The 26,496-nt window shown below is 46.3% G+C and overlaps 3 non-coding genes across 3 annotated transcripts; all 3 read left to right on the top strand.

Annotated features, from left to right (window-relative positions):
* Positions 1-8,204: 8,204 nt before the first annotated feature.
* On the top strand, positions 8,205-8,277 carry trnar-ccu. The gene has a single exon. It is a non-coding gene; the product is annotated as a tRNA-Arg (tRNA).
* A 1,195-nt stretch (positions 8,278-9,472) lies between these two features.
* trnar-ccu lies at positions 9,473-9,545 on the top strand. Its single transcript has one exon. It is a non-coding gene; the product is annotated as a tRNA-Arg (tRNA).
* A 3,629-nt stretch (positions 9,546-13,174) lies between these two features.
* trnar-ccu lies at positions 13,175-13,247 on the top strand. Its single transcript has one exon. It is a non-coding gene; the product is annotated as a tRNA-Arg (tRNA).
* Positions 13,248-26,496: the final 13,249 nt, after the last annotated feature.

Genomic DNA, 26,496 nt, shown 5'->3' with positions numbered 1-26,496 from the left:
GACCCTGGCACCAGGGAGGGAACATACCCTCCTGGAGTGATGTTGACGGCCACAGTAGTGCCTATCTGTACTCCTAACCTCAGAATCCTCTATTACTATTGCTCTTCCTCCCCTCCTGTACAGACAGACTGCTTGTGGTGCCAGAAGCTTGGCTCTGTCCGCAGTCCCTAGAGGAACCAGCCTCCAAAATGGAATACCGATTTGCGAGTGGGACCCCAGGGGACTCCTGAACTACCTGCCTGTTTCTCATGGACTGCCTGGTGGTCCCTTCCTTCCTCAAGTCCCTTCATCTGCGGTGTGACCACCTCTCTAAACATGCTATCCATGATGCTCTCAGACTTACGGATGCTCCACATTGTCCCCAACTGCTATTCCAGCTCTGAAACCTGAGCTTCCAGGAGCTGCAGCTGGACACACTTCCTGCACACATGCTGGTCCCAGGCACTGGAAATGTTCCCGGATTCCCACATGGAGCACGAGGAGCACACCACGGCTTTGAGCTCTCCTGCCATGACTTATCCCTTTAAATTAAACCTTTTAAGTCAATTACTCTAGGGCCCTTCTTTCTTGATCCTCGTTACTGCAGAATATACAAACTGTAAACCACAAAAAGATCTTAAACTATAAGCGATTAAAGTAGTAAATACCTTACCCACTACTTACCAGTGATTCCTTTCCCTTGTAGCCTCTACTGCTGCAGCACGCTCTGAAGATTTAAGAAGTTGGATAGCCAGGAAAAAATGCAAAGAGCACCTCGTCCCCTATGCACCGAATTCCCGCTTTGCACCAGTTTGCCAATACCCATCCTGGCTGTGCCCCACTTAGGATGTGCTCTCTCTCCTGTTCGTGTGCAAGCACACTGGGAAGCGAACACCATGAGGCGATTTAATGGAGATTTGAAACTAATAACAGTTTGTGTTCATGGCTTCATGTGGACAAATTATTTCAATTGGATAGGTTAAGAAGGACCAAAGGTCGTATTTACAATTTGTGCGAGGGCAGAACTACAGATTCATCAATTGTTAAAAGTCACAAGACGGGTCAACAAAGTCATTTAAAAAAATCAAACAACAGCACTGGGGTCCATTTTTCGAGGAATAGAATTGAAAAGCAGAGAAATTATGTTGAACTTGTATAGAACCTTGGTTAGCCCACACTTGGAGAGCTGTGCACAGTTCTGTTTTCCAGATTGAAAAAGGACATAAAGGAACTGGAGAAGGTGCAAAAAACATTGGGGATGATAGTGAGAATTGAGAGATTGTAACTGTCAGGAAAGACTGAACAGGCTAGCACTCTTTTCCCTAGAAAAGAGAAGGGTGAGGAGTGACATAATAGAAATCTCTAAAATGATGAATTAAAAATGAAGAAGTTGGGGGTAAATGGAGAGAAGATGTTCCCACTCATGTTGGTGGGGAGGGGGGGGGTGCAAAACTAGGGGTCAGAAATATAAGATGGTCAATAATAAATCCAATGAGGAATTCAGGAGAAACTTCTTCACCAAGTGAATGATAAGAGTGTGGAACTTGCTACCGTAGGGAATGGTTGAGGTAAATAGTTTTGATGTATTTGATGGGAATCCAGGTAAGATGAGGGAGAAAGGAAGAAGGATCTGTTGACCGGGTGAGATAAAATAGTGGGGAGAAAGCTCATGTGGAGCATTAGCACCGGTAGAAAGCAGATGGGCCGAATGATCTGTTTCTGTGCTTTAAATACTGAGCAGGTTAGGCACTGGCCCGTCCCCTCCCCCCAAAGATCCCATGGTCAAAGTGTCCCTTATTTTATTTCCTCAGAGTTGGTCTTCCTGGAGTCACATTCATTCCCCAAGCAAGAGGAAATCCCCAAGCACAGTTTCAACCCTGAGCACAGAGTCACTCCCCAAGTCACAGTGTTGTTCCCCAAGTCAGAGTAACTCCACTAGCCCCAGAGCCACTCCCTGAGTAATAGTATTACTCCGAAGCACCTGCTCAATATCCTCTCCACTGTCTTCTCTGTTCCTCCCTCCCATGTTCCTCCCTCTTGTGCTCCCTTCTTCTTGGATGCTGTGTGTCTTCCGCTTCTGATCTGCTGTCAAACACATCTGAGGCTGCACATCCCACACTGATGTTGTCAGTTTGAAAGCATCCAAGGATGAAGAATGCTATTCTCAAACTAGAAATCTCAGTCAAACATTTACCAGGGGAACTGAGATAGCAGCTGTAATAAGTGAGGTTTTATTCAGGTGGGACAATGATAAGTTTAAATCCCCACCTGATCTGCTGCTCAAAGTTGCCTCCATTTCACTGGTCAGTTTCCCACCCTCTGGAAACTAAATATTTGGAGCCATGTGAATTTTAAACAAGGGCTGTGCAGGGGCACAGTTAGTGCTGCTGCCTCACAGCTCCAGGGATCCGGGTTTGGTCCTGACCTCAGGTGTCTGTGTGGGGTTTGCACATTCTCCCCAAGTCCATGTCCCCATGTCTGGGTGTTCCTGTTATCTCCCACTATCCAAAGACATACTGGTTAGGTGGATTGGATACGGTAAATTGTCCCCCAGCTTGTGTGGCTATGTGTGTGTGTGAATGTGTGTTCTGTGATGGACTGGCGTCCTGTCCTGGGTGTACCCTGCCTAGCACCCATTGCCTGTCGGGATAGGCTGCTAGTCCCCATGACACTGAATTAGATGAAGTGGTTCTGGAAAAGTGAGAGGGTGAATTTAAACAATGTTTCATGTGGTGTGTAAAATGGCTCCTGCCTTCAAACCTTGATTTGCATGTGATGACATCAGTGTTCACATCAATATGAGAAGCCACAGCGTAAAAAGGGATTTATCCAAACATCCCCTTTTCATAAAAAGAAAAAACATCGCATGCACTGTCATTTACAAGTTACTACACATACATAGTCCATGAAGAAAATTATCACACATGAACACAAAACTGTTTGTTCTTTCTAATCTGTTCGAACTTTGTCTCTCCTTACACACACATTGCACATACAATCTTTAAATTGTTCAGCTCTTCTTATGGTACGTGTGTGAGTTGTTGTTGGCTGTTCATCCGGTGTATGCTGGTTCCTGAGGTAACGTTGTCTCTCTGGGGAATGTTGTTGCCGTGGTGAGTGTTGTTGCTGTGGTAATTGTTACTGCTGATCCGTTGCATTTGTTGGGGGACGGTTGACCTCTGGGACTGATGGTCATTCAGTTCCTTGCTCAGTTGGTGAAATCAGATCTGCCTCATCTGCTGTGAAGGAGCAGCTTCTCCAGTTGCATGTAGATGCCTGCGGTTGTGACCATAGATCTGGTCGTTCACTTTCACCGTGTACGATTGAGGTGACAACTTCTCCACACGGGACCCAAGTTGCTAAGTGAACTGACTTCTGTTGAGTGCGTTGAATGTTTTCACTCTGACCGGCTCTCCAACTTTCAGCTCTGGCAATGATTTGGCAGCTTTATCAAAGTGAAATTTGTCTTTCTGTTGTTTCCCTTTGATCTTGTCACTCACTCCTTGTTACTACTTCTGGCCTCAGTAGTTTTTTAGCTGTTGGAAGAGTAGTCTGGGTGCAGCGTGACTGGACAACTTTCCGTGCCTTCAGTAGGTGTGTTTCTCCACTCTGAGATTGCTCTGTACACATCTGTGCTGGGTCTAGTTGATTTTTTGGCTGTTTTCACCGCTGCTTCAGCCTTTCCATCTGACTGGGGATAGTGTTGAGATGATGTGTGGTGCTGAATTTCCCAATCATTCATCAAGTCTGAATTCTTCACTCATGAATTGAGGGCCATTGTCACTCATCACAATGTCAGGAATGCCATGAAGACTGACGTGTGCTTTCAGGCGTTCTACAATCTCACTGGTAGTCATTGATGTCAGCTGGTCTAACTCCCAGTGATCTGAATAGTAGTCGACTGTGATGAGATAATCAGTTCCAGTGAGAGTAAGAGGTCCACTCCAAGCTTCATCCATAGTCTGTCTGGAAATTCATGAGCAGCTCTTTACCTTGCTTAGCTTGATGCTCACTACAAACACTGCGTTGGTCGATGTAATTGTTCATGTTTGGCAGTAGAGCACTTCTCTTGCCTTCCTCAAACTTTTCTCACCTCTTTCGGGATAATGACCCGAGTCCCTTTGTACAAGATGCCATCTTGGGTGATCACTTCATCTCTGTCTGCCCAATTCTCTCTTACAGCAATAGGTGTTTCCTTGATGGTTTCAGGCCATCCTTTCATCACAACTTCCTGTAACATTTGAAGAGTTGTTTCTTGATCTGAGCAAGACTCTTGTCTGTCAGATTCAGTGTCTCTGCTGGGTTGATGATTTCCAGAGCATGTTGTGCTGTTGCTTTTTGTTGAATCTAGAAGATTTCACACTCTGTACCAGCATCACTAACTTCATTCAAAGAGAGTGGAGCTCTCGACAGCATGTCAGTGATGTTCATCTGCTTCTCTTGCTTGTACTTCACTTCCAAATGATATCTCTGCAAATGAAGTAACAGAAAATCAGAAGTAACAATCTTTGTAAACACTTTGGAACAGACAGAAACAGTTTGAAAAAGATGCTTTGAAGTGGCTTGTGGTCAGACTCTACCATCGCTTTCTCTCTCCCAAACAGGTACTGGTTGAAATGCTTAGTAGCAAAGACAATAGCCAGGCTCTCTTTCTCGATCTGTGTCCTTCAGTTTCTGTTAATGCTCTGGATACAAATACAACTGGTTGTTCTTGCTGTGTGAGGGTTGCTCCAAGTCCTGTTTCACTGGCATCTCACTGCAGGGTGACTTCATCATTGACATCATCGTACTTCAGCACTGGGGCTATTGTCACTAGTTGTTTGATGTTAGTGAAAGCTGCTCCTTTTTTTGTGCCCCAATATCACTGAACACCCATTGCAGTGAGATTGTGTAGACATTCACTCTCTGACATCAAATTAGGAATAAGTTTATTAGGTAGCCCCTGTATAGGTTCACAGATGTTCCAGAAGGTCAAACAGCTGTGAAGGCTTTATTACAGGACTCACGCCAATACAGTTTCTCCATGTCTGAGTGTGTTGATGGACCAGGAGATACACTGACTGTGTGAAAGTCATGTCACACACCTCAGACCTGAATGGTTTCTCACCAGTGTGGATCCACTTGTGCTTCAGGAGATCAGAATAGTGGATGGAAGCCTTGTCACAAACATTGCACCTGACGAGTTTCTCCCTTGTGTGTTCTGGATGGTCAAAGTCATCATGAAAGCTTCATCACAAACCTTACATGTCAAGGGTTACCCCCCTTATATGGATCCTTTGATGGACACAGAGGTTGCACGACCTCGAGAATGATTTGTTGCACACATTGCACATGAATGGTTTCTCCCCAGTGTGAGTGCGGTGATGTACACGGAGGCTCGATGACACCGAGAATGATTTGTCACACACATTGCACATGAATGATTTCTCCCCTGTGTGAATTCTCTGATGGAGCAGGAGCTTCATTGAGTCATAGAATGATTTGTCACACACCTTGCACTTGAACTGTTTCTCCCCTGTGTGGGTATGGTAGTGTATAGGGAGGTTCCCTGACTGCTTGACCTTCTGGAACATCTGTGAACCTATACAGGGGCTACCTAATAAACTTATTCCTAATTTGATGTCAGAGAGCAAATGTCTACACAATCTCACTGCAATGGGTGTTCAGTGTTATTGGGGCACAGAAAAAGGAGCAGCTTTCACTCACATCAAACAACTAGTGACCATAGCCCCAGTGACTTGTCACACACCTCACACTTGAATGGTTTCTCCCCGGTGTGAATGTGTTGGTGTAAGCGGAGATCTGATGATGATGAGAATGATTTGTCACACACCTCACACGTGAACGGTTTCTCCCCTGAGTGAATCCATTGGTGTGTGCAGAGATCTGATGACGATGAAAATGATTTGTCACACACCTCACACGTGAATGGTTTCTCCCCTGTGTGAATGTGTTGGTGTTTGCGGAGGGTCGATGAATCAGAGAATGATTTGATACACACTTTGCATCTGAATGGTTTCTCTCCTGAGCGAATGCGTTTGTGCACGAGGTGGGTCGATGACTGCAAGAAGGATTTGTCACACAGCTCACACATGAATGGTTTTTCCCCTGTGTGAATGGGCCGGTGATTCACCAGTCCCGATAATCGTGCAAAGCCCGGGTCACACAGCTCACACTTGAACGGCTTCTCCCCTGTGTGAATGCGTTGGGGATTCATGAGCGTCGATGACTGTGCGAAAGTTCGATCGCACAACTCACGCTTGAATGGTTTCTTTTCCATGAAGCTACCCTCGTGTTAGCAGTTGTAAAATAGATGCACCATGTGTGTTAGGAGATCTTATGAGCTTATGGATCCCTCCTCACACCTCAAACATGAACAGCCTTCATCCTCAGAGGCTTTCTAACTGACAACATCAGTGTGGGATATGAAGCCTTAGAAGTGTTTGACAGCAGATCAGAAGAGGATGACCCACAGCATCCAAGGCAGCGATGATGTGTAATGGTGGGATCAGCACATGCACAGGCGAGAGGAACACAGGAGAGAAGGCTCAGCGAGTGTTTCAGTGCTCAGGCCATGCCCTGTGCTTGGAGGGACTGGTACTCAGGGATTAACACTGTGACTGAGGGAATGACAATGGGGAGTGATTTCTCAGTCCTTGTCAGACCTCTCTAGAGGCCTCTCCCCCATCACCTGATGCCACCTCACCCTGCCTGACCCCTCGATCTGCCTCTCACCTGTCGCCTGACCCCATTTCCCTTCCCAGGATTTGGGAAGTAAAAACATGTTCAAGGACTTTGGAGAGGAAAGGGAGGTTGGAGATTGGATGATAGTTTGCAAGGGTGGAGGGGTCAAGGGTTGTTTTTTTTGAGGAGGGGGTGATAACTGCAGATTTAAAGGAGAGAGGGATAACATCTGAAGAGAGAGAACCGTGAACAATATCGGCTAACATGGGTACCAGGAGAGGAAGTTGGGTGATCAGCAGTTTAGTGAGAATAGGGTCGAGGGAACAGGAGGTGGGTCTCATGGACAGGATGAGCTCAGAGAGGGTATGAGTGGAGATAGGAGAGAAACTAGAGAAAGATGTGAGTTCAGGGCGAGAGCAGGGGGGAGCATTAATGGAAGTTTGTCCAGACGGGCAAGTGGAAGGGAGGGAAGTGGCAGAGGCAGCTGATAGGATTGTTTCAATCTTATTTCCCTGAGCAGAGAGGTCAATAACCAGGAAGCAGAGATTTAAAGTAATTGATGGAAGGATTAGAGAGGTTTTGAGGAGTAGTTTTTTCACCCAAAGGGTGATTAGAGTCTGGAACTCACTGTCTGAAAGGGTGATAGAGGCAGAAACCCTCATCACACTTAAAAAACACTGGGATATGAACTTGAAGGAATAACTTCTCCACGTTTAAAATGGGGATGGAATAACTTCTCCACGTTGACTCTGTCCCATCACTCACAGAGAAAGTACAGCACAGGTTAGATACAGAGTCAAGCTCCATCTAAGCTGTCTCTGGATGTCCACTGGCAGTGGATGGTTAACCAGTTGTCCACCATAACCTCTCAATTCTGTGTCTCTTGGACTTAAGGGAGTGGATATGAAGTCTGGACCCAGGGAGAGGGCCAGGGTGAGAAAGGGGAATGGTTTTATTGGGGATTCAGGCATCTCAGGTGGAGGTGAAAGTGGGGTTGAGTAAATTAGGAGCTGAAGAAATGTTGTGATGAATGGAGGCCCAAAGGCCTAGATAGTTGGGATTTGGAGAGTGCAGTTGTTAGTGAATTGGGGAATAGTGTTTTTCAGGGACAGATACAGAAGGAGGTAGAGCTGGAATGTGGGAGGGGGATGTGGGTGCTGAGTAACACATGGAAGTGGTCAGAGATGGCCTTCTCTGTGATTGATACGATGAGAGTAATGAGACCAGGTGAGACAGTGAGGTCAAGGAGGTGGCCGGGAACCTGGGTTGGGGAAAACACTGAAACTTTGAGTCAGGACAAGTAGGGAAACTTCCAGAAAGACAATTGCTTCTCACATACAATCTATACTTTGCCAGCATTAATTACTGACACACAAAAAGCAAACCCTGATCTTGTCAGTTCATTACTGGAATGTTTGGAATTGATCCAATCTGGTTGTGGATGTAAAGAAAGGGCCAGCCTACAAAAAGGCATCAAATTTGGCAATGATTACATGAAGACAAAGGGTCAAAGGTACAATCACCAAGCATCATAATGTCCAGCCCTAGTGGCCTAATGGATAAGGCACTGGCCTCCTAAGCCAGGGATTGTGGGTTCAAGTCCCATCTGGGGTGGAGTAAAGTTTTGTCTGGAAACACATTCTGTGACAGTTAAGGAACGTTCTGTTTGGACCTGATCAAAGTCTGGAACATGGTTTCCTTGTGACGCAGCTCTCCCCCGTCAGGAGTAGCAGCTATCGTCAGAGAGCCGCTGCTCAGGAATCCACCCCTCTGTCCTTTTGGGTTGGAGGGTGTTGCATGCAGCAGTCCCCTATAATCGGAGAATGTGTAGGTTCGCGGACTCCCAGGACACCTGCCCTTTTTGTGGTCTTGTGGAATCCGTGGACCATGCTTATATAGGGTGTGGTAGGCTGCACTCCCTTTTTAGTTATTTAAAAACCTTTTATTAATGTTTTTGCATTTCAGCCCCACGCTCCTGATCTACGGACACCCGGTGAGGAAGGGGGTCGGGAAGGAGGAGGACCTCCTCGTGAACCTGCTCCTGGGCCTGGCCAAGTTGGCCATTAACAGGTCAAGGCAGCGGGCGATCGAGGCGGGAGTCCCACCCGATTGGTTGTCCCTCTTCCGCGGCTACGTTCGCAGCCGGGTGTCCCTGGAGAGGGAGCACGCGGTGTCTGCCGGCACACTCGAGGCCTTCCGTGCTAGATGGGCACCGCAGGGACTGGGGTGTTTTATTGACCCCTTTGATTACATTTTGGTTTAATGTTTGTAAGTTTCCTTTAAACTTTGTCCTTGGTTTTACAGCTGACCTGACTTAGGGGCTGTGCTCGATTTATCCTTATTTTGTTAATTTAGTTTAATTGTTTTAACTCTAAAAGAGTTACAGAAGGAAGTAGAGCTGGAATGTGGGAGGGGGATGTGGGTGCTGAGTAACACATGAAAGTGGTCAGAGATGGCCTTCTCTGTGATTGATACGATGAGAGTAATGAGACCAGGTGAGACAGTGAGGTCAAGGAGGTGGCCGGGAACCTGGGTTGGGGAAATCACTGAAACTTCGAGTAAGGACAAGTAGGGAAACTTCCGGAAAGACAATTGCTTCTCACATACAATCTATACTTTGCCAGCATTAATTACTGACACACAAAAAGCAAACCCTGATCTTGTCAGTTCATTACTGGAATGTTTGGAATTGATCCAATCTGGTTGTGGATGTAAAGAAAGGGCCAGCCTACAAAAAGGCATCAAATTTGGCAATGATTACATGAAGACAAAGGGTCAAAGGTACAATCACCAAGCACCATAATGTCCAGCCCTAGTGGCCTAATGGATAAGGCACTGGCCTCCTAAGCCAGGGATTGTGGGTTCAAGTCCCATCTGGGGTGGAGTAAAGTTTTGTCTGGAAACACATTCTGTGACAGTCAGGGGACTTTCTGTTTAACTTCTCAACCAATCTGTGTAGTTCCCAGCCCCCTTCTCACTCTGTCACTGGCTTTCCACTGACATAAACCAATGCAATGTTTCTCCCAAGCTGTGCACCATCCCAACACTCAGGGAGCAATGTTGCCTCCACATTCTTTGTCACAAATCCATCATACGATTGTGGTTTTATGGTTGTCTGTGTGGCTGATTTAATTAAATTAGAGTCAGAAAGACTGCAAGGTTGAAATTATGAAAAGAGTTAGGTGTAAAACAGGCTTTTGAAATGGAGATGGACAAGCTAGGATGAGGGTTCCACTGATAAGGTGTGAAGGAAATTTGCATTTTAAGATAAGTGGAAAGGGGGTTAGGTTTCAAAGACATGGTAGCATGTTGACAACTAACAAGATAAATAGGGCAAGGTTATTATGTTTATTTTTCCCAAAAGGAAAGAGGCTATTTGACAACATGAAAGCTTTTTGTACTATGGGAAAAGTAAATTTCCAAAGACCTGTAAAACAATGGAATTTACAGATTGAAGAGAGAGAAATCACATATAAAGAAGGATGGAAGGCTATGTAGGGGGTGTGGCCATGTGAGATTGAAAGGTAAACTATGTGAAGCAGTCCTTGAGGAAAAGCCTCCACTCACGGAAGCAGAAGTCTGCAGTATCCAATAACTAAAGTTGTGTTCAAAGCCTTTTGAATTCCACTGTTGATTGGATACTGTGGTAACCTTGCTGGATTGATTTTATAATTTCAAATCTGTTTTGGCCTGTTGCCTTAAAGGAGGTGTGTAGTTAGGAGCCTGTTTAATTAAGAATTTTGGGAACTGTTAAGACTAAATAACCATGAAACCGTAATCTTATGTGTATTTATTGTTTCATTTTTTCCCTTTTGTTAATAAATGTTTTAACTTAATTTTAAACTCTCTAAAGGTGTTAGTCAACTCTTCTTCTGAATTCAGTGCATAAACCATCTCGCAATAAATAAAAATTGCAAAACCATTGTGATAGCGTGGCCAAGTTTCCCTTGTGGGTTTGGTCTGCCTGGCACATAACACCTGCCACATCATAACACTTTAACTCTTCTCTTCAATTTACTCAATACCCCAAACACAGTTACTTCTTTGAAATATCACAGAATCACACAGCACAGAAGAAGCCCTTTGGCCCATCGAATCTGCACCAACACGTGAGAAACACCTGACCTACCTACCTAATCCCATTTACCAGCACTTGGCCCATAGCCTTGAATGTTATGACATGCCAAGTGCTCATCCAGGTACTTTTTAAAGGATGTGAGACAACCCGCCTCCACCACCCTCCCAGGCAGCGCATTCCAGACCGTCACCACCCTCTGGGTAAAAATGTTTTTCCTCACATCCCCCCTAAACCTCCTGCCCCTCACCTTGAACTTATGTCCCCTTGTGACTGACCCCTCAACTAAGGGGAACAGCTGCTCCCTATCGACCCTGTCCATGCTCCTCATAATCTTTTTCACCTCGATCAGGTCTCCCCTCAGGCTTCTCTGCTACAATGAAAACAACCCAGGCCTATCCAACCTCTCCTCATAACTTAAATGTTTCACCCCAGGCAACATCCCGTTGAATCTCCTCTGCACCTCCTCCAATCACATCCTTCATATAATGTGGCAACCAGAACTACACACAGTACTCCAGCTGTGGCCTTGCCGAGGTTCTATACAACTCCAACATGATCTCCCAACTTTTTAAATCTATGTCTCAATTTATGAAAGCAAGTGTCCCATATGCGTTTTTCACCACTCCACTAACATGCCCCTCTGCCTTCAGAGATCTAAGGACACCCACGCCAAGGTCCCTTTGTTCCTCAGAACTTCTTCGTGTCATGTCGTTCATTGAATATTTCCTTGTCAAACTGTCGACTGATAATATGTTAAATTGGATCAATCGATTTATGTCAGGAAGGGTATTAAGAAATATGGAAATAACTCGGGTGGATTGGGTTAATATACAAATCAGCCATGATCTAACTGAATGGTCAAACAGGCTTGAGGGTGAATGGCCTCCCCATTCCAATGTTCCAAGGTTTATCAGGGGATTAGGATCAAAAAACAGGGAAATGGATTTGAGACATGGGTCAGCCATCATGGAATTAAATTGGGACTGGGATCGAGCGGTTGAATGACCTCCACCTGTTGCTGTAAATGTGTACAACAATGTAACATCATTGTTGGGAGACAAACAATCCCATCCCTGTCCATCACCAGTGCACCCTGTTCTCTGGGTTGTAACTGAGTGGGTTTGATAAGCTCTGTTTAATCAAAGTGAAGACCCATTAACTGGACGGGTCAAACCGTGTGATCACAGGACAAGCCTCACCCTCACACTGCACATCCCAGTGAGGTCAGACATCACAATAGTTTATAAATGGGGTCTGTGTAAGGCAGGAGACTGCACAACCAGTTTGAATGTAGGAAAGAGAACTGCACTGACTGTGACAACGGAAATATCACTCGCTAGCTGACACTTGGAGGTTTGCTGCTGTGGAAGGATTATTTCGACCTGTCATTCAAGCTTCAGAATTCAAGGTCAGCCGATGAGGACTGAGATGAGAAATGTCTTCACTGAAAGGATTGTGAATCTTTGGAATTCTTTCTCCCAGGGAGCTGTGGATGCTCAGTCATTGAATATATTCAAGACCGAGATTGTTGGATTTCTGGATGGGATTAGTCGTGTGGCTCAGACAATAAACTTAATCTTTGATGTCAATACGCAATCAAAATCATTGATTATCTGATCATTATTACATTGCTGTTTGTGGGATCTTGCGCACATTGGCTGCCATGTTTCCTACATTACAACCATGACTACACTTCAAAAAGCACTTCATTGGCTGCAATGTGCTTATGGATGCCCTGAGATTCTGGATGTTGATATATAAATGCAAATCTTTCTTTCTTAGGGAAACATTATGATTCCTGTGAATTGGAAATTATAAACCCATTGATGAAGAAAGTATTCCAGCCCTGTGACATCGACCAATTTATTGTGTGCAAGAACCTTACTGTAGACTCCTGAGTGTTTCAGTGAATAGGAACACACCATGCTGACAAATCAGGTAGTTTGACTGAAGATAAAAGTAAATTTACTGTAAGTTTTAAATCTTTACAGAAGATTGATTAAATAGCGGCAAACATTGCACTATTCAGCTTACGTCAAACTTTGAATCAACCAAAATAACCAAGCTTTTGAAAATGACTCAAGATTGTTCCTCAAAAAAACATGGTGAATCTTGGAAGAGTGTGAGGTGAACATATCACACTGTCATTACATCGAGGTATGATGTAACTGAAACTTCAAGTCAGGACAAGCAAGGAAACTTCTGGAAAGACAATTGCTTCTCACATACAATCGACACTTTGCCAGCATTAATTTCTGACACACACAAAAAGCAAATCCCGATCCTGTCAGCTCATTACTGGAATGTTTGGAATTAGTCCAATCTGGTTGTGGATGAAAAGAAAGGGCCGGCCCACAAAAAGGCATCAAATTTGGCAGTGATTACATCGAGACAAAGGGTCAAAGTTACAATCACCAAACCCCATCTTGTCCAGCCCCAGTGGCCTAATGGATAAGGCACTGGCCTCCTAAGCCAGGGATTGTGGGTTCAAATCCCATCTGGGGTGGAGTAAAGTTTGGTCCTGAAGCAAATGTCAAAGCTCTGTCTCTAGTCAGGGACCTATAGAAAAGTTGCAGCACAGCAGGAGGCCATCTTGCCCATGCCAGCCCAAGAACATTTAGGTGTCCTTTTTAATCCTACCTTCCTGCCCTGCAGCTTACAGCACTTAAGGAGCAGATCCAAGTACTTTTAAAAGAGTTTCTGCCTTTACCACCAACTTGGGCAGCGAATTCCAGACACCCACTACCATCTGCGTAAAAAGGTTCTTCCTCATGTCCCCCCTACACCTTCTGCCACTTATCTTGAATCCATTTCCCCTGGTTCTGGAATTCTCCAACAAGGGAAACAATTTTGTCCTGTCCACTCTATCTATTCCCCTCATAATTTTATACACCTTAATCAAGTCACCTCTCGGCCTTCTTTGTTCTAAGGAAAATAACCCCAACCTATCCAATCTCTCCTCGTAGCCACACTTTTCTAACCTTGGAAACATTCTTGTAAACCTCCTCTGCACTCTCTCCAGAGCTATTATGTCCTTCCTGTAATGTGGTGACCAGAACTGCACACAATACTCCATTTGTGGCCTCACCAGTGTTTTATACAATTCCAATATTATATCTTTACTTTTATATTCTATACCTCTGCCAATGAAGGAGAGCATTCCATATACCTTCTTTACAACCCTGTCTACTAGAACTGCTGCCTTCAGGGACCTGTGTACTTGTACGCCAAGATCTCTCACTTCATCTACCCCTCCTAGTATATTCCCATTTATTTTGTAATCCCTGTAACTGTTTGACTTCCCTAAATGTATGACCTTACACTTCTCTATGTTAAAATCCATCTGCCACTTTACCGTCCACTCCACCAACCCATCTATATTGTTTTGGACATTATGGCTTTCCTCTACACTATCCACTACTCGGCCAGTCTTTGTGTCATCTGCAAATTTCCCAATCGTGCCCCCCACGTTCACTTCCAAATCGTTAATATATAACACAAACAGCAAGGGTCCCAACACCGAGCCCTGTGGAACACCACTTGAGAAAACTTTCCATTCGCAAGGGCATCCATCAACTATTACCCTTTGTTTCCTGTTACAAAGCCAACCTTTCATCCAGTTTGCCACATTACCCTGAATCCCATGGGCTTTACTTTCCTGACCAATCTGCCATGTGGGATCTTGTCAAATGCCTTGCTAAAATCCATGTACACAACATCCACTGCACTTGTCACTTCCTCAAAGAATTCAATCAAATTTGTGAGGCAAGATGTCCCTTTAACAAATCCATGCTGACCATCCCTGACTAGTCCATGCCTTTCCACATGACAGTTAATCCTATCTCTCAGGATTGATTCTACTAATTTGCTCACCACCGATGTAAGACTAACTGGCCTATAATTGTTTGGCATTTCCTTTGACCCCTTTTTAAACAATGGAACTACGTTTGCATTTCTCCAGTCCTCCGGTACCTCCCCTGTATCTAGTGAAGATTGGAAAATCATCCTCAGAGCATCTGCTATCTCCTCCCTGACTTCCTTCAGCAGCCTCGGAAACAATCCATCTGGCCCTGGTGACTTATCAACCTTCAAGGATTTCAACCCTTCGAGTATTTCCTCTTTCTTTATGACTATCCTGTCCAATATCTCGCAGTGTTCCTCCTGGCCTACTATATCTACATCCTCCCTTTCCTTTGTAAACACAGAGACAAAATATTCATTCAAAACCCTTCCTACAGCCTCTGCATCTACACACAAGTTTCCAACTTCATCTCTGATAGGTCCCACTTTTTCCTTAACTAACCTTTTAGCATTAATGTATTGGTAAAATGTCTTTGGGTTATCTTTAACTTTACTTGCTAATCTTTATTCATGCCCTCTGTTTGATTTCTGTATTTCCTTTTTTACTTCATCCCTGCAATTCCTATATTCGTCTAGGCTATCTGCAGTGCATAGCTCTTTGTGCCTATTGGACGCTTTCTTTTTCTGTTTGATCTTCCCCTGTATTCCTCTAGACAACCAGGGGGGTCTAGATTTGGCATTACCACTCTTATATTTATTTTTGGAACTTTCTGTTTAACTTCTCAACCAATCTGGGCAGTTCCTGTTCAGCCCCCTTCTCACTCTGTTACAGGCTTTCCACTGACACAAACCAATGCAATGTTTCTCCCAAGCTGTGCACCATCCCAACACTCAGGGAACAATGTCGCCTCCACTTTCCAGTCAAATACAGTCTCTTTGTCACAAAACCATCATATTTTTCATGGTTGTCTGTGTGGCTGATTTAATTAAATTAGAGTCAGAAAGACTGCAAGGTTGAAATTATGAAAAGAGTTAGGTGTAAAACAGACTTTTGAAATGGAGATGGATAAGCTAGGATGAGGGTTCCACTGATAAGGTGTGAAGGAAATTTGCATTTTAAGATAAGTGGAAAGGAGTTTAGGTTTCAAAGTGAGGTAGCATGTTGACAACTAACAAGATAAATAGGGCAAGGTTATTATGTTTGTTTTTCCCAAAAGGAAAGAGGCTATATTGAGAACATGAAAGCTTTTCATATTATGGGAAAAGTAAATTTCCAAAGACCTGTAGAACAATGGAATTTACAGATTGAAGAGAGAGAAATCACATATAAAGAAGGATGGAAGGCTATGTAGGGGGTGTGGCCATGTGAGATTGAAAGGTAAACTATGTGAAGCAGTCCTTGAGGAATAGCCTCCATTCATTTAAGCAGACGTCTGCTGTGTCCAATAACTAAAGTTGTGTTCAAAGCCTTTTGAATTCCACTGTTGATTGGATGCTGTGGTAACCTTGCTGGATTGATTTTATAATTTCAAATCTGTTTTGGCCTGTTGCCTTAAAGGAGGTGTGTAGTTAGGAGCCTGTTTAAGAATTATGGAAACTGTTACGACTAAATAACCATGTGGCTATAATCTTATGTGTATTTATTGTTTCATTTTTTTCCCTTTTGTTAATAAATGTTTTAACTTAATTTTAAACTCTCTGAAGGTGTTAGTCGACTCTATTCTTCTGAATTCAGTGCATAAACCATCTCGCAATAAATAAAAATTGCAAAACCATTGTGATAGCGTGGCCAAGTTTCCCTTGTGGGTTTGGTCTGCCTGGCACATAACACCTGCCACATCATAACACTTTAACTCTTCTCTTCAATTTACTCAATACCCCAAACACAGTTACTACGTTGAAATGTCACAGAATCACAGAATCACACAGTGCAGAAGAAGCCCTTCAGCCCATTGAGTCTGCACCGACACGTGAGAAAAACCTGACCTACCTACCTAATCCCATTTACCAGCACTTGGCCCATAGCCTTGAATGTTATGATGTGTCAAGTGCTCATCCAGGTACTTTTTAAAGGATGTGAGACAACCCGCCTCCACCACTCTCCCAGGCAGTGCATTCCAGACCGTCATCACCCTCTGGGTAAAAATGTTTTTCCTCACATCCCCCCTAAACCTCCTGCTCCTCACCTTGAACTTATGTCCCCTCATGACTGACCCTTCAACTAAGGGGAACAGCTGCTCCCTATCGACCCTGTCCATGCCCCTCATAATCTTGTACACCTCGATCAGGTCGCCCCTCAGTCTTCTCTGCTCCAACGAAAACAACCCAAGTCTATCCAACCTCTCATCATAACTCAAATGTTTCACCCCAGGCAACATCCTGGTGAATCTCCTCTGCACCCCCTCCAGTGCAATCACATCCTTCCTATAATGTGGCGACCAGAACTGCACACAGTACTCCAGCTGTGGTCTCACCAAGGTTCTATACAACTCCAACATGACCTCCCTACTTTTGTAATCTATGCCTCAATTGATAAAGGCAAGTGTCCCTAATGCCTTTTTCACCACCCCACTAACATGCCCCTCAGCCTTCAGAGATCTATGGACACACACACCAAGGTCCCTTTGTTCCTCAGAACTTCCTAGTGCCATGCCGTTCATTGAATACTTCCTTGTCAAACTGTTGACTGATAAAATGTAAAATTGGATTCATCGCTTTATGTCAGAAAGTTTATTAAGAAATATGGAAATAAGTGGGGTGGATTGGGTTAATATACAAATCAGCCATGATCTAATTAAATGGTCGAACAGGCTTGAGGGTGAATGGCCTCCCATGTTCCAATGTTCCAAGGTTTATCAGGGGATTAGGATCAAAAAACAGGGAAATGGATTTGAGATGAAAGCAAAACACTGCAGATGCTGGGAATCTGGAACAAAAACAAAAATACCTGGAAAAACTCAGCAGGTCTGAGAACATCTGTGAAGAGGGATACAGTTGACGTTTCGAATCCGTATGACCCTTCATCAGAACTATATGTCTTAGTTCTGATGAAGGGTCATAGGGACCCAAAAAGTCATCTGTATCCCTCTCCGCAGATGCTGTCAGACCTGCTGAGTTTTTCCAGGTATTTTTGTTTTTGAAATGGATTTGAGACATGGGTCAGCCATCATGGAATTAAATTGGGACTGGGATCGGGGGGCTGAATGACTCCCACCTGTTGCTGCAAATGTGTCCAACAACATAACATCATTGTTAGGAGTCAAACAATCCCATCCCTGTCCATCACTCATGCACCCTGTTCTCTGGGTTGTAACTGAGTGGAAACCTGTTATTGTATTTGAGCACAATGAGTCATTGTCACCAACATGAAGCCCAAGGGTTTGATAAGCTCTGTTTAATCAAAGTAAATGGGATCAGTGTGAGGCAGGAGACTGCACAACCAGTTTGAGTGTAGGAAAGGGAACGGCATTGACTGTGACAATGGAAATATCACTTGCTAGCTGACACTTGGAGGTTTGTTGCTATAGAGGGTTTGTTTTGACCTGTCATTCAAGCTTCAGAGTTCGAGGTCAGTCGATGAGGACTGAAATGAGAAATGTCTTCAAGTGGGAGATCTTTTATTTTGAACCTCAGAAAGATAAATCAGCATGTTCCAAATGATGAGAATCTCAGAGCTGTTTCGAGTCCAATGAGATCTGAAGAAAAGTCATAATGAATTCAAAACTTTACCTCTGATTCTTTCTTTACAGGTGTTGCCAGATCTGCTGAGTTTTTCCAGCACTTTCTGTTTTTCCCCCAGATCTTCAGCATCCACATTATTTTGTTTTTTTTTTACTGAAGCAAACTCATAAAAAAATTGTGTGACTAATTGAAGCAGTTTTATTTAATGGTGATACATTGTGATCTGATGGGTTTCATGATCAATGCTGTATGTAAACATCTCCAGGATAATTTCTTCACTCATTTTACAACATGTTTGTGTTTCACTAAATGGTGTTGGGGTTTGTACAGGGAGCCCAGAGCCTGAAGAATTATTCGTGTGGCTCAGACAATAAGTTTAAGCCCTGATGTCCTGCTAATCAACATCACATAAACATATTATCTGATCATTATCACATTGCTGTTTGTGGGAGCTTACTACGCACAAAATGCTTGCCATGTTTCCTACATTACAACAGTGACGACACTTCAAAAAGCACTTCACTGGCTGTAAAGTGCTAACGGACACCCTGAGTTTCTGTAAGTTGATATAAGTAGGCAAGTTTTTTTCTTTGGGAAATGTTACACTTCCTGTGAACCGGAAATTATAAACCCATTGATGGAGAAAGTAAACCAGCCCACAATGTCATTGACCAATATATTGTGTATAGGACTCATACTGTAGGCTCCTGAGTGTTTCAGTGAATAGGAACACACCATGTGACAAATCAGGTAGCTAGAGTTGAACTAGAATGTAATTTTATTGTGAGTTATAAATCTGTACAGAAAATTGATTAAAACAGCAGACAAACAACAACACAATAATCGGTCTCCATCAAATTGAATCAACCAAAATAACAAAGCGTTTGAAAGAGACTCAAATCTTTCCCAGAACATGAAATGAATCTTGGAAGAGAGTAAGGTGAACATATCACACTGTTATTATGTCGAGGTATGATGGACTGAGGGAACTCAGGTCTGTGGAGACTCATCCCCACTCCCTCGTCATACTCAGGATAGTAGTCCTCCCAGCCAGGAGAGTACAAACATTACCCATGGTATTAGTCAAACACCCGTCACCTGAAGAGGATCTGTCTATAATTCACATCATCAACTAAAGCAGGGTCCGATTCTACCCCATAACCACTCCTGAGAGCTGCCTCGCTTTACTAACACAAAGACTACACAAATATTCCAAATGGAAGTTTCCAGAAAATCCAGACAAATGTGTGAAAGTTTTATTACAGAACTGGCTCTGATAGGATTTCTCCCCTATGTGAGTACATGGATGGACCAGGAGAGACACTGACTGTGTGAAAGCCTTGTCACACAATCACACCTGAAGAGTTTCTCCACTGTGTGAATCCTCTGGTGCCCCATGAGGGTCGAATACATCACAAAAGCTTTATCGTAAGTCTCATACTTGAAGGGTTACTTTCCTGTGTGGATCCTCCGGTGGAGCAGGAGGTTTGATGAAGCTTTTGCACTCCAGATTTCTGAATTCTCTCCCCATTTAGAAAATAGTCTATGCCTTTATTTTTCCTACCAAAGTGCATGACCTCACATTTCCCCATGTTGTATTCCATCTGCCACTTCTTTGCCCATTCTCCTAACCTGTCCAAATCCTTCTGCAGCCTCCCGGCCTCCTCAATACTACCTGTCCCTCCACCTATCTTTGTATCATCTGCAAACTTAGCCAGGATGCCCTCTGTTCCTTCAGTTAGATCATTAACGTATAAAGTGAAAATCTGTGGTCCCAACACTGACCCCTGTGGAACTCCACTGGTCACCGGCCACCATCCTGAGAAGGACCCCCTTATCCCCGCTCTCTGCCTCCTGCCAGACAGCCAATCTTCTATCCATGCTAGTACCTTGCCTCTAACACCATGGGCTCTTATCTTACTGAGCAGCCTCCTGTGCGGCACCTTGTCAAAGGCCCTCTGGAAGTCCAAGTAGATAACATCCATTGGCTCTCCTTTGTCTAACCTACACATTACCTCCTCAAAGAATTCTAACAGATTTGTCAGGCATGACCTCCCCTTGATGAAACCATGCTGACTTTGCCCGATTTTACCATGCACTTCCAAGTATTCTGAAATCTCATCCTTAATAATGGACTCTAAAATCTTACCAAGAACCGAGGTCAGGTTAATCGGCCTGTAATTTCCTGTCTTTTGCCTCACTCTCTTCTTAAACAGGGGGGTTACATTAGCAGTTTTCCAGTCCTCTGGGACCCTCCCTGACTCCAGTGATTCCTGAAAGATCATCACTAACGCCTCCACTATCTCTTCAGCTATCTCCTTCAGAACTCTGGGGTGTAATCCATCTGGTCCAGGTGATTTATCCACCTTCAGACCTTTCAGTTTTCCTAGCACCTTCTCCTTGGTAATGGCCACCGTACTCACCTCTGCCCCCCAACTCTCTTGAACTTTGGGGATGTTACTCGTGTCTTCCATTGTGAAGACTGACGCAAAATACCTATTCAGTTCCTCCGTCATTTCTTTGTTCCCCACTACTACTTTTCCAGCATCATTTTCCAGCGGCCCAATGTCCACTTGTGCCTCTCTCTTACCCTTTATATATCTAAAAAACTCTTGCAATCTTCTTTTATATTACTGGCTAGTTTACCCTCATAATTAATCTTCTGCCTCCTTATTTCTTTTTTAGTTGTCCTGTTTTGGTCTTTGTAGGCTTCCCAATGCCCTGGCTTCCCACTGCTCTTCGCCACATTGTATGCTTTCTCTTTAGCTTTTATGTTGTTCCTGACTTCCCTTGTCTGCCATGGTTGCCTCATCTTCCCTTTAGTATGCTTCTTCTTCCTAGGGATGAATTTTTACTGCGTCTCCCAAATTACTCCCAGAAACTCCTGCCATTGCTGTTCCACTGTCTTTCCTGCTAGGCTCATCTCCCAGTCAATTCTGGCCAGCTCCTCCCTCCTGCCTCTGAAGTTGCCTTTAGTAAACCGTTACATCTGATTCCAGCTTTTTCCTCTCAAATTGCAGGGTAAATTCTATCATATTATGGTCACTTCCTCCTTAGGGTTCCTTCACCTTAAGCTCCCTTATCAAATCTGCCTCATTACACATCACTAAATCTAGAATTGCCTGTTCCCTAGTGGGCTCTACCACAAGCTGCTCCAAAAAGCCATCTCGCAGACATTCCACAAATTCCTTTTCTTGGGATCTACTACCAACTTGATTTTCCCAGTCTACCTGCATATTGAAATCCCCCATGATCACTGTAACCTTGCCTTTCTTACACGCCTTTTCTATCTCCTGGTGTATCTTGTGCCCCACATCCTGACTACTGTTTGGCGGCCTGTACATAACTCCCATTATGGTTTTTTTACCTTTGCGGTTCCTCAATTCTACCCACACAGATTCGACATTATCTGACCCTACGTCGTTTCTTGCTATCGATTTAATTTCATTTCTTACTAACAAAGCAACCCCACCCCCTCTGCCAACCTGCCTATCTTTTTGATAAGATGTATATCCTTGGATATTTAGCTCCCAGTCCTGATCCCCTTGCAGCCATGTATCCGTGATGCCCACCACATCATACCTGCCAATTTCAATCTGCGCCACAAGCTCATTTACCTTATTTCGTACACCGCATGCATTCAGATACAACACCTTCAGTCCTGTATTTCCCGACCCTTTCTCATTGTCGTCCCTTTATCTGATGTGCTTGAAGTTAGATTCTTAGCCCTTTCCAAACACTCTGTCCTACTTTGTATTCTGGAGACTTTAATAGCCTCTCCTGGGCTCTCCTTTCTTTTCAGTTTTTTCATAATTTTCCATGAAGTTGAATCCACCCCCCCCACACGCTAACCTGCTGCTTTGTTTCCCATTAGTCATACTTCTTGGAGTTTTACCCTTCCCTTCCCCCCCCCCCTTAAAGTCCTGTTGACCACCCTATTTACCCTTTTCGCTAGAACGTTGGTCCCAGATCGGTTCAGATGGAGACCATCCCAACGGTACAGATCCCTCCTGTTCCAATACTGATGCCAGTGCCCAACTAAATGGAACCCCTCTTTCCTGCACCATTCCTTTAGCCACGTGTTTACTTCCCTTATTCTCGCTTCCCTATGCCAATTTGCACAGGGGATTGATCAGGGAGGAGAGCAGGGGAGTCATTAGGGAAGTGAATAGGGGAGTGAACAGGGCAGGGAGTAGGGGATTGAGGAGATGAATGGGCATGGGAGTGGGCAGGGGAGAGTGCAGCAGATTAAACAGAAGGGTGAAAGGTGGAGTGTGCAGAGGAGTGAGTGGAGGACTGAGCAGGGGAGTGAGCTGCGGAATGAGCAGGTGAGTGATCAGGGATATGAGCAGATGAGTGATCAGGAACATGAGCAGTGGAGTGCAAAGTGGTCTGAGCAGGGGAGCAAGCAAGGGAGTGAGGAGCTGAATAAGCAGGGGACTGAGCAGCAGAGTGAGCAGGGGGAATGGGCAGGGGAAGGAGCAGTGGATTAAGCAGAGGAATGAGCAGGGGAGTATGCAGAGTAGTGAGCAGGGGAATGAGCAGGGAAGTCAGCAAGGGAGAGAGAAGGGGAGTGAGCAGGGAGGCGAGCAGGGGAGTCATCAGAGTTGTGAGCAGGGAAGTGAGGAGCTGATTGAACTGGGGAATGAACAGAGGAGTGAGTAGGGGAGCAAGCAGGTTAGTGAGCACGGAAGCAAGCAGTGGGTCAAGCAGTGGGTCAAGCAGGGGGACGAGCAGGGTAGCGGGCAGGGGACTGAGCAGGGGAGCGGGCAGGGGACTGACATGGGGAGTGAGCATGAGAGCGAGCATGGAAGTGAGCAGGGGTATGAGATAGAGAATGAGAAGGAGAGGTAGAAGGAGAGCAAGCAGCGGAGTGACCACGGAGTGACCAGAGTGGCGAGCATGGAAGTGAGCAGGGGACTGAGCAGTGGAGTGCAAAGTGGTCTGACCAGGGGAGTGACCAGGGGAGTGAGCAGGGATGCTCAAAAGAATGAACAAGGGAATCATCAGAGTAGTCAGTAGGGGAGTGATCAGGTGAGCAACCAGGGGAGTGAGCAGGGGAGTGAGTGGGGAGAAAAGAGGGGAGAATGCAAGACCGTGAGTATAGAAGTGAGTATGGAAGTGAGCAGGGGATCGAGCAGGAGAGTGAGCAAGGGAGTGAACAGGGCAGTAGGCAGGGGAGCATGCAGTGAAGTGAGCAGTGGGGAAAGCAGGGGGTGAGCATGGCAGCTAGCAGGTGAGTGAAAAGAGGAGCTAGAAGGGGAGGGAGCAGGGGAGTGATGAGAGAGTGGCCAAAGCAGTGAGCAGGTGAGTGACCAGGGAAGTGAGTAGCAGCGTGAGCATGGGACCGAACAGTGGAGTATGAAGTAGTCTGAGCAGCAGAATGAGCAGGGAGCCAAGCAAGGGAGTTAGCAGGATAGTGTATAGGGGAGTGAGCAGGTGAGCAAGCAGGAGAGTGGGCTGGGGAGGGAGCAGTGGATTAAGCAGAGGCACGAGCAGGGGAGTGAGCAGGGGAGTGAGCAGGGACCCAGAAGGGGATTGAGCAGGGGAGTGAGCAGGGACCCAGAAGGGGAGTGAGCAGGGGAGGAACCAGGGGAGCGAGTGGGGCAGTGAGCTGGGGAGCAAGTAGGGTAATGAGCTGGGGTGTGAAGAGGGGAGAAAGCAGGAGAGTGAGTATAGAAGTATGGAAGTGAGTAAGGGCAACAGGCAGGGGAGCATGCAGTGAAGCGAGCAGGGGAGTGAGCAGGGGACCCAGAAGCGGTATGAGCAGGGGAGTGAGCAGTGGAGCGAGCAGGGGATTAAGCAGTGGAGTGAGCAGAGAAACGGGCAGGGGAGCAAGCAGAGGAGTCAAAAGGGGAGTCAGCAGGGAAGTGATCAGAGGAGTGAACAGGACAGTGTGCAGGGGAGCGAGCAGGTGAGGAGGCGGGGAGGGAGCAGGGGATTAAGCAGGGGCGAGCAGGGGAGTGAGAAGAGTAGGGAGCAGTGGAATGAGAAGAGGAATGAGTGGGGGGATGAGCAGGCGAATAAGCAAGGGGGCGAGCAAGGGAACGAGCAGGGCAGTGAGGAGCTGAATGAAGGTTGGAATGAGCAAAGGAGTGAGCAGGGAAAGGAGCAAGGGAGTGAGCAGGGGAGCAAGCAGGGAATCGAACGCGGGAGTGTGCAGTGGAGTGAGCAGGACAGAGTGCAGGGGAGGGAGTAGGGGAGTAAGCAGTGGTGAGCAGGGGAGTGAACAACGTAGGGTGCAGTGGAATGAGCAGAGGAGCGAGTGGGGGAATGAGCAGGGGAGTAAGCGGGAGAATGAGCAGGCGAGTGAGCAGGGGAGTGAGCAGGGGAGTGAGAAGGGAGGTGAGGAGCTGAATGAAGATGGGAATGAGCAAAGGAGTGAGCAAGGGAGTGAGCTGGGGAGTGCGCAAAGGAGTTAGCTGGGGAGTAAGCAGGGGAGCAAGAAGGGGACTGAACAGGGGAGCGAGCAGGGGAGCAAGCAGCGAAGCGAGCAGTTGGGCATGCAGGTGTCTAAGCAAGAGAGCAAGCAGGGGAGCGAGCAGGGCAAAGACCAGGTGAGGGAGAAGGGGAGTGAGAAGGGGAGGTAGTAGGGGAGCAAGCAGGGGAGTGACGAGGGAGTCACCAGAATAGTTAGCTGGAGAGTGAGAAGGTAGCAAGCAGTTGAGTGAGAAGGGGAGGTATTGGGGAACGAGGAGGGAGGTGAGCAGAAGGGTGACGAGGGTGTGACCAGATTAGCAAGCAGGGGAGTGAGCAGGGAAGTGAGAATGGAGATTAAGCAGGGGAGGAAGCACAGGAGAGAAGGGGGAGCAAGTAAGGGAGTGAGCATGGGAGCACATCAGTGAGGGTACATCGTACAAGTGAGCAGGAGACTGAGCAGGGGAGTAAGCAGTGGAGTGATTGGGGGAGTGAGCAGGGGAGTGTGTATGGGAGTGAGCAGGGGAGTGTGTAGGGAAGTGAGTAGGGGAGTGAGTAGGGGAGTGAGCAGAGGAGTGTGTAGGGGAGTGAGCAGGTGTGAGCAGGGGAGTGTGTAGGGGAGTGTGCGGGGATGTCAGCAGGGGTGTGTTTAGGGGAGTGAGTAGGGGAGTGAGCAGGGGAGTGTGTAGGGGAGTGAGCAGGTGTGAGCAGGGGTGTGTTTAGGGGAGTGAGTAGGGGAGTGAGCAGGGGAGTGTGTAGGGGAGTGAGCAGGTGTGAGCAGGGGTGTGTTTAGGGGAGTGAGTAGGGGAGTGAGCAGGGGAGTGTGCAGGCAATTAAACAGGGGAGTGTGAAGGGGTGTGAACTGCCGAGTGAGCGAGGGAGTGAGCAGGGGAGTGAGCAGGTGTGTGAGCAGGGAAGTGAGCACGGGAATGAGCAGCGTTGTGAGCCGGGGTGTGAGCAGGGGAGTGAGCAGGGAAATGAGCAGAGGACTGAGCAGGTGAATGGGCAGTGGAGTGAGCAGAGAAGTGAGCAGGGGAGTGTGCAGGTGGGTGAGCAGGTAAGTGTGCAGGGGAGTGAACAGGGGAGTGAGAAGAGAAGTGTGCACGGAAGTGAGCAGAGAAGTGAACGAGGGAGTGAAAAGGGTAGTAAGAAGGGGAGTGTGCATGGGAGTGAGCAGGGGAGTGAACAGGGGAGTGAGAAGGCGAGTGACCAGGTGAGTGAGCAGGTGAGTGAGCAGGGGAATGTGCAGGGGAGTGCACAGGGGAGTGTGAAGGGGAGTGAACTAGCAAGTGAGCGAAGGAGTGAGCAGGGTAGTGAACAGGGGTTCAGCAGGGGAGTGTGCAGCGGAGTGAGCAGGGGACTGAGCAGAGTGAGCAGGGAAGTGAGCAGGAGAGTGAGCAGAAGAGTGTGCAGGGGCGTAAGCAGTGGTGTGAGCAGGGAAGTGAGCAGGGGAGTGTGCAGGGGAGTGAGCAGGAAAGTGGGAATGGGATTGAACTGAGGAGTGAGCAGAGTGAGCAGGGGAGTGAGCAGAGAATTGAGCAGGGGATTGAGCAGGGAAGTGAGCAGGGGAGTGAACAGGGGAGTGAGAAGGTGCATGAACAGGCCAGTGAACCAGGGAGTGAGCCGGGTCGTGTGCGTGGGAGTGAACAGGGGTTCAAAAGGGGAGTGTGCAGGGGAGTGAGCAGGGCTTTGTACAGGGCAGTGAGAAGAGTGAGCACGGGAGCGGGCAGGACAGTGTGGAGGGGAGTGAGCAGGGAATGTGCAGGTGATTAAACAGGGAAGTGTGAAGGCGTGTGAACTGACGAGTGAGTGAGGGAGTGAGTAGGGTAGTGAACAGCTGTCCAGCAGGGGAGTGT

Source organism: Carcharodon carcharias, chromosome 21, assembly GCF_017639515.1.
Source record: "Carcharodon carcharias isolate sCarCar2 chromosome 21, sCarCar2.pri, whole genome shotgun sequence".
Lineage (NCBI taxonomy): Eukaryota > Metazoa > Chordata > Chondrichthyes > Lamniformes > Lamnidae > Carcharodon > Carcharodon carcharias.
The sequence above is the reverse complement of the archived record's forward strand: the minus strand, read 5'-3'. Positions and strand labels throughout refer to the sequence as shown.